Here is a 7,637-nt window from a genome sequence, read left to right on the forward strand (position 1 = left end):
GGAATGGGATTCTGTCCCTGCCTCTACTCTTGGGTACTTCAAATAGCATATGAAACAAGTCACTTTAAACCAAACCTTTTCAGAGGAGGCTATCAGTTGTGTTCTGCTTGTGAATATCAAGCTTCAACCACCCAGTTCTGTATTACAGAAATGCTGAGCACTCAACAGCTGCAGCTGAAGTCAGTGGAAGCTGTGCTTTGAAGTAGAAAGTGTTGCATATGGCCAAGTCTTCTGAAAAATCAGACCCTAGGAGTCACAGATTAGATACCCCAAAATAGCAGACATTTCTAGTACCTCTGGCTCTCCGTGCATATGGTCTTTAACCAGGTGAAGGTGATAGATCATTGTTTTTTTTAATATTCACATTTATCTGAGTGTAGATAGCACAAATACATTGCCAATGACCAGGTGAAGGGAGACATATAATTTGTCACATATTTACAATTTAGCTTTTTCTCTTGATTATGTGACAAGTATGTGTATAATACAGTGTACTCTTTTATGTGGGTAAGTAGAGCTTATGGTAGCTTTTATCATGATTAAAAGCCATGAGCCAAATATTTTATAATACATATAACTGGATAACATTGATAAGTGCGCTAACAGCAACTGTTCAACTGTAGAGAACTAGGATTTCCAAAGCATCAGGCTTTCTCTTTCTACTCTCATCCTTCCCATCAATTTAAGTTTCCATTTAATAGTTTAAAATTATGGAACCCTCAGCTCCCCCAGAGCCTCACTCCATTCTCCTTCATTACATGTTTTTAACTTCAAGGTTTGTAGGCTTTGGGTTTCACTGTATGCATTAGCAGTGGATTTCAGAAGGACAGGACTGAGTACCCTTTGCCTGTCTCTGTCTACTGGCATGCTCCTTGCCAGAAGTTCATCCATAAGGCTGCTCTAGACCAGTCTCCACTCCTGATCCCTTGGTCCTTGGTAGCTCTGAGAGAGCAAGCCAGGGGTGAATGCAGAGGAGCATCACAGATTAATTTTGCTTCTGGAGTGCATCAGCAGTCTCAGGTGGGATGTGTTAAATCCCGTCATCTCTGAGATCTTCTGCTGACATGGTATAAATAAGCCAGTGGTTCTTAACCTTTTTAGACTCAAGGCACTTCTCCTTAGACTCACTGAGTATTTCCTCAGAAAATGCTAGCTCTTATTTTTCATTTGTTTTTTGGATTACAGAAAAATAAGCTAATTCTTCTATTGCAAAGAATTTGGACCACAATAGGTCAGACTGTTTTTAAAGCCATGGATTTTTATTTGAAATCTCTGGGTTTAACTTGTGAAACATGTTTGCATACCTAACAGTGCTAACATTGCATGGCACCCTGCAGCACCCCTGAAAGGAACCTGAACCACCCTGTAGCACCCTGGTTGAGAATCGCTGAAACAAGCCCTGGACACTCTCTTGTGTAGTAGAGCATAAAAACTTTGTACAATGGGTTAGGGAAGTCACTTTATCAAGCCATTTATGGGCCACAATCTCACAAAAACAAACCTATTAAAGTTATTTTCCAATACAGAAGTACCTGTTGGCCTTATAGAAAGCCAGTGAGAAACTTCTCTAAATTAAGTGGAGTCAAGAAGAAGATTTCTACACCCCCATAATCTGGTAACCTAGCTCAAGGGTTTGATTCTTTAGCACTCATTATTCAAGTTGGCACTGAACCTGTATACATTTATTTATATCACCACCTTTACTCATGTATCTGTTAAGTGTTTAAAGCTGAAACAAGATTTTAGCCTACAAAACAAGAGATGTCCCTTTGTATTTTTGTAGCACTAAAAATCCCCATTATTTCTCTTTACAGTCTACAAATAGAACTAATTTTATAAACCAATGTTTCTTGAGAGTCCTGTTTGTCCCAAACAATGCAGTCCTTTGCTCATGAGCAAAGACCTGAGATAAATTTTATCTTTATTTTTGCATAATCTGTGACAAGTGTTAAAAATAAGATGAACAAAAGTGAATTCAACTAGAGTTTTTTTGGTGGGTTTTTTTTTTTAGTTTTAAGCTTTTATTTGAAGTGTAGATGAATGTCTTTTTCTTGCTCTTTTATGTGCCTAACCTAAATTTTTGTCAAGTGAATGTATGTGTTTATCATGCAAGGCCACAATCTTGAAAACACTTACACATGCTTAACTTTATCCATTGAGTTCAAAGGGACTACTCATTTTAATAATGTTAATCACCAGCACCTTTGCAGGATTGGGAACTAACAGGCTAGGGACAGACATTACACATAACCCAGATTAAGTGATCAGAAACTGATTTAAACCTGTAACAACAGATGTTCAGTGTGCATAAGCCAGTTTGAAAATGACTGAAAGCAGTGTGAGAGAAATCTGGTTGAATGTAGTATCAGACTTAACTGATTTGGGTCAAACTGGTTTATGCAATGTCTGTTCCAGACCCCTTCCAGATTTAAGTTAAACCAGACTCCCCCAGCATCCTGGCATGCTCTCTGGGTTGGGCAGGGCACTCTGCTCCACAGCAGAGCTGCTCTCTCCCTTCTGCTTCCTGGCTGCAGCTCTGCCAGAGCCTGTAGGTGTCTGCCTGGCTCCCCCCACCCCTCATAATTCCCTGTTAAGCAGGGATTTTCCCTTCCGTCTGCCTTGCACAGACACCTCTCAGCATTAGCTAGCAGACTACATGCTGGCTACGGTCAGTGCTGTGGGAGACAGGACTGTGTCCACTTACAGCATTTTGGAACTAATCAACAGGTTAGCTGCTAACAACCCTCCTTTTCTTCTTTGGAACAAGTTGCTTAAGAAGAGCTTGAACTAATGGGAAAGGCTTTGTTTTCTGATGGGATGATGAATGCTCTGTTACCAAGCCAAGCGGGGAGTACCCCTCCCTAATCAGAGTGTCCTGCCAGGGTGTGGCCACACCTCCTCATCTTAACATTGCAGAAGCAAAGAGAAGGCTGCTCTAGCAACCCCTGGCTTCTAGCCTGAGCCACTGTAGGCAAGTGCCTGCATTTCTAGGATGTCTGTTCAGTTACAAACTGATTCAGCTTAGCCAGGTTAGATTAACTTGCAAAGATGGAATCAATTCAGACTCAGGCTTTTTTAATGTCTGTCCCTAGCCATAATGAGCAGAATATAGAATATGAATGAATCATTGGCATTTAGGAGCTAACCCAGGGGTGGGCAAAATGTGGCCCAAAGGCTGGATGCAGCCCACCAGGCCATTCTATCCAACCGACAGGGCCCCTCAAATTTAGAAAATTTAATATTTATCTGCCCCTAGCTGCCTGTCATGCAGCCCTCGATGGCTTGGCAAAACTCAGTAAGCAGCCCTCCGCCCAAAATAATTGCCCACCCTTGAGCTAACCTGAAGGTGAAACCTAAGCCAAGTCTTTAATTGTCATGAGCTAATTTCTTTCACTGATATGAAATAGTAAACTTGATATCACTTTATTTAAACATAACTTTTTTTTTGTAGTCACTACTCTTATTTGTTTGTCATTAGCACTTACCATTTACCAGACCCTTTTCAAAGAATATAAGAAGGCATGACCAATGCACCAAGGAGCTTGCACTGTACTCTTCAGGGAGCATGGGAGGTGGTGTGTACTTAATTAACAACACAGATACATACTAAAAGACAAACAGACAAAGTATACAGGGAAAGGGCTTCCAAAAATTGTTTATTTTTTAGTAAAATATGGGGCTTGTTTCTAAACGTCCCTAACCTAGCTATAATCTTGGGGTTGTAACAAAGTGAAATAATCCATTTTCTTCTGTCTGAACACTAGCTACTAAATACATATACCTAGAACTCTGTTACCAAGCAGTTTTTTCCCCCATATGTTTTGTATTCTTTTTTTTAAGCAAATCTATTCACTTATATTCTGTGTAAGTGAACACAGCAGGTTCTACACTGCTACACTGCCAGTAAGCCACAGCTCATGGCTGTGGGCTGAGCCCTCCATAGTGTGACATGCGTTGCATGGACAATAAAGCAAGGAAAAGGAGGCCTGAATCACCTCTTTGCTTGCTAAGATAAGTATTACTTATTCTGCCCTGGTTTCGTTTTGCCTTGTAGAGGTCAGTGGCTGATGCAGAATGCTGCTAGTCCTGTTATCTCTGACAGAGTCCTACAAGATGAGGTGGAATTGAGGGCAGTGAGCTGCAGGAACAGGCAGCTGCTCTCATTTTGTGCTGGAAGCTCACCAGGTGGTAAGCCTGTCCTTGTCAGCTTGCCTTTGAATTGACATCACCTTTGCGCTGTCAGCTGTATGATGCTTTGTCTTATTTTTGCACTTGCCAAAAAAAAAAAACAAAAAAACAACTCTGTGCTAGCTGATCTAACAGCTTTATTCTGACTGCAGAAGAAGCACTGTACTGGAAAAGCAAAGACCAAATACCTGATTGTGCTATGCCATAGGCAGATCAGTTTAGAAGCCGTGACTGGTGACAGGGGTGACTGCATCCTCACTCCCAACTTCCCTCCCACCTCCACTGGGGTAGGTGAATCATGTTGTGGGAGCAATAGCTGGAGACTTTAAGCCCCTGATCAAGTAAGAACCTGACTCCCTCCTGCCCTCGGCACCCCTTCCTAACCCCTCTGTGCTTAGTAGCAAGCACATCCCATCCCTTCCCTTCCCTTCCCCTGACCACCACTATTGCTGTTCACAGCTGACCTGGGGGCAGTGGAATTTCAAAGCTACTTCTGCCCTGCTCCAGCTAGGCCATGTCAGAAGCCTGGCTCAGCAGCAACCACAAGTCAGTTCCCCCCCCTCATGCCTGCTCCCAGGCTGATAGAAAACACCCAAGGGACTAGCTCCCCATGCCACCCAGCTGGACACAGGCAGGAGAAGCTCTCGCACTCCCTCTATCCCTGTTTCAGCTGGAAACAGTGGTAGCAGTGGGTGGGGTAAGGGAGGGGAGGTGCTGCTGAAGGTGGAGGAGGAGGGGAAGGGAATTCTTACCTGTTTCAGAAACTTACAGAAGTCCCCAGCTGTTTCTCCTATGGTGTGGTCCAAAAAGGTGGGATGAGACCATACCACCACACCCACACTAGATCTGCCCCTGTACCATAATGATGGAACAGAGGGAGTAGAAAAATGTCAGGTTCCTCTATAGGAGATTCTTTCAGTCTGCAGTGTCCCCAGCTGGAAACAATCTCCCGTCAGTGGAGGGGGCTCATTTGGTGAGTGTAGTCAAAATCATCTTGTACTCCTAAAGAAAAAGACATTACTAAGTATTTTTCAAAAGTGAAGCAGAACTGGGTACATTGCAGCCACAGTGAAGGCCCTGGGGGAAAAGGCATTTGAGATGGTGGCCAGGAAGAAAAAAGAATCTGAAGAGTCAGATTAATATTAATAGGCTTAAACATCTGGGAGGGGTTGCATGGTTGTATAAGTATTACTGCCTGTTTAGAGAACTGAGCTTTCTGTGGTTTAGAGGTTTTAGTGATCTGAAAGTGAGTCCTGTCTCTAAATAATGAGGAAGGTATCTGTTGTACTAATTAATTCCCAGAAGAGAGCCCCTGGCCCATCCCCGTAGCAGGGCTATTAAACTGGGCCTGTAAATCGCTGGCTAAGGTCTTTGCCACTATATGGCATAAGAAGTTGCAATATTTTAGTTAAGTGATATTTGGCAAGTTCATATTAGCTAATAAAAAGTTACTGTAAGAAAATGAGAAGCATAGCACAGGCCCAAGAAGCACTCATATCTCTCATTCCCCTAAATCAATGTGGGACAAAATCCTAAAATTGTATTTCAAAACGAATTTAAATACCATGTTTTATCACATACAACATACCCCTGAGTTTAATGCACAGCTTGTTTTGAAAGGCAGAATGAAGAACAAAAGATTTTTTCCAGAGTTGTAGAGCAGGGACAGAGCCTAACCTGCTCACCCTCCCTTTCCTGCTTAACTGAAGCTCAAACCCCAGCTGCTGCTAAAAACTGAACTCATGGATGGATCTATGATTTTGAAAAGAGTTAAAGAGTTTCCAGGACTTGAAATAGGCAGAGACACACCAGGAACACAGCACACGGCAAAATTGCCTGATTAAAGGTCAGTTTGATTTGTGGAACACCAAGACTATTGAAAAGGAGAAATGATTGTTAATACCTGTGGAGTGAAGAACAATGAGCCATTAAGTCAGCTGTCTCCCGTAGTTTCAGCATTTTGGAATAGGAATCAAAGTCACATGTTTCTGTCCTAGTCAGAAAATCAGCTTCTCTGCTTAATACACATGCCTGGATTCAGAGAGGTGGAGGGTGTATTTTCTGTGCATGAAAATATGGTACTTAAGTCTAATTTTCATGTGATCCACATGACCCTTTCTAACTATAAGCACCTGAGTCTGAAGGTGTCCAGTTTTTGCAGTAAAATCGTTTAGGGTCCTGCAGCTCTGATAGTGTGCATGCCTAGAGGTGTTGCCATCTTGCCCTGACCTGAACTTACTACCTAAATATGTTTAGGATGCATAATCCAGACCTTTTTGCCTCTAAATTGCCCAGAGGAACCTAATCAGCAGGCAGACTGGATGTATGTTGACAGCCCGGTGCATCAGCAAAAAAGCACAGCAGCCACAGCTGTTTTCGTTTGGAAAGGCGAGTAGTTGTACATGAGAGAGATCCCAGGAAGGACTAATGTAGATTAACCTGGAGATAGTGGGCAAGGCATTGTGTATATCTCGACTATGTCATCTCCTAGTTCCTGGATGTGCTGGAGCCTGTGCCTTTTATCACCTGGATGGAGGGGCAGATATACAACCTCTTTTTCCCTTCCCCAAGATTTACTCAGGATTCTGCCACAGAGAACTTTACCAGGCTGTGTTTCACCACCCTGTGGGTGTACAGTGACCTAAGATTGGGGCCCAAACCTAGCTGCAAAGTCTTCAGAAGCTGAGCAGAGAATATGCCCCGGGAATAAGTCTTAATACAGCCATTCTTTGCCTTCTGCAAGGAAATTTCCATCAAGGTTATCATCTGCTTCACTTTTGTGTCAGTATTTAGTGCAAGCTCATTCCAAACAGCTTTGCATGACACTGTTGCCTAAGACAAATGAGTTATTCCCAAGTATGACAATGGTCTTTGCTATTTTATCATCATTAGACAGTAATCTGAATAATTTAAATGATTTATGAGTGTTACATGGAAGGTTGCCTCTTTGCAGCTTAATGTTCTGCTGTAGAATTAAAATGTAGGGCATGCAAACTACCTACCTTTAAGGTTCAATATAAAACAAACAAAACACACACATTTAACAGCAGGTAGTCAAGCACATCATTAGGAACAACTTCCAAATGGGGAATAGATGGCTCCCTTCTCTTTTACTCCAGCAAGTAATTCAAGTGTGTTTACCATTCCATTGGTAAATCATTGATGTGCAACAGGGCTGTGAGGCATATGGCCAGTGAAGGGTTAATACATGGCCCTGGGGCTATTGCTCTGGCTGTTGCTGCAGTCAGGATCTCTAAGCTCCCTCTCTCAGCTTTAGTCTCCTACTTCAGGTCAGGAGGTGAGGCAATGCAGGCCACAGTGCCAAGGGAGCCTGTGGCACGGTGCAGTGTGGGAGACGAGGCGAGGAGCATCCATGTGAGAAGTGCAGGGGAGCCCAATCTTCCTTCATGCTGCAATGGCTGCCTGTACATGCAGTACTGGCGGGGGGG

This window comes from Gavialis gangeticus, unplaced genomic scaffold (assembly GCF_001723915.1).
Source record: "Gavialis gangeticus isolate Ggan-Ray unplaced genomic scaffold, GavGan_comp1, whole genome shotgun sequence".
In the NCBI taxonomy this organism is placed as follows: domain Eukaryota; kingdom Metazoa; phylum Chordata; order Crocodylia; family Gavialidae; genus Gavialis; species Gavialis gangeticus.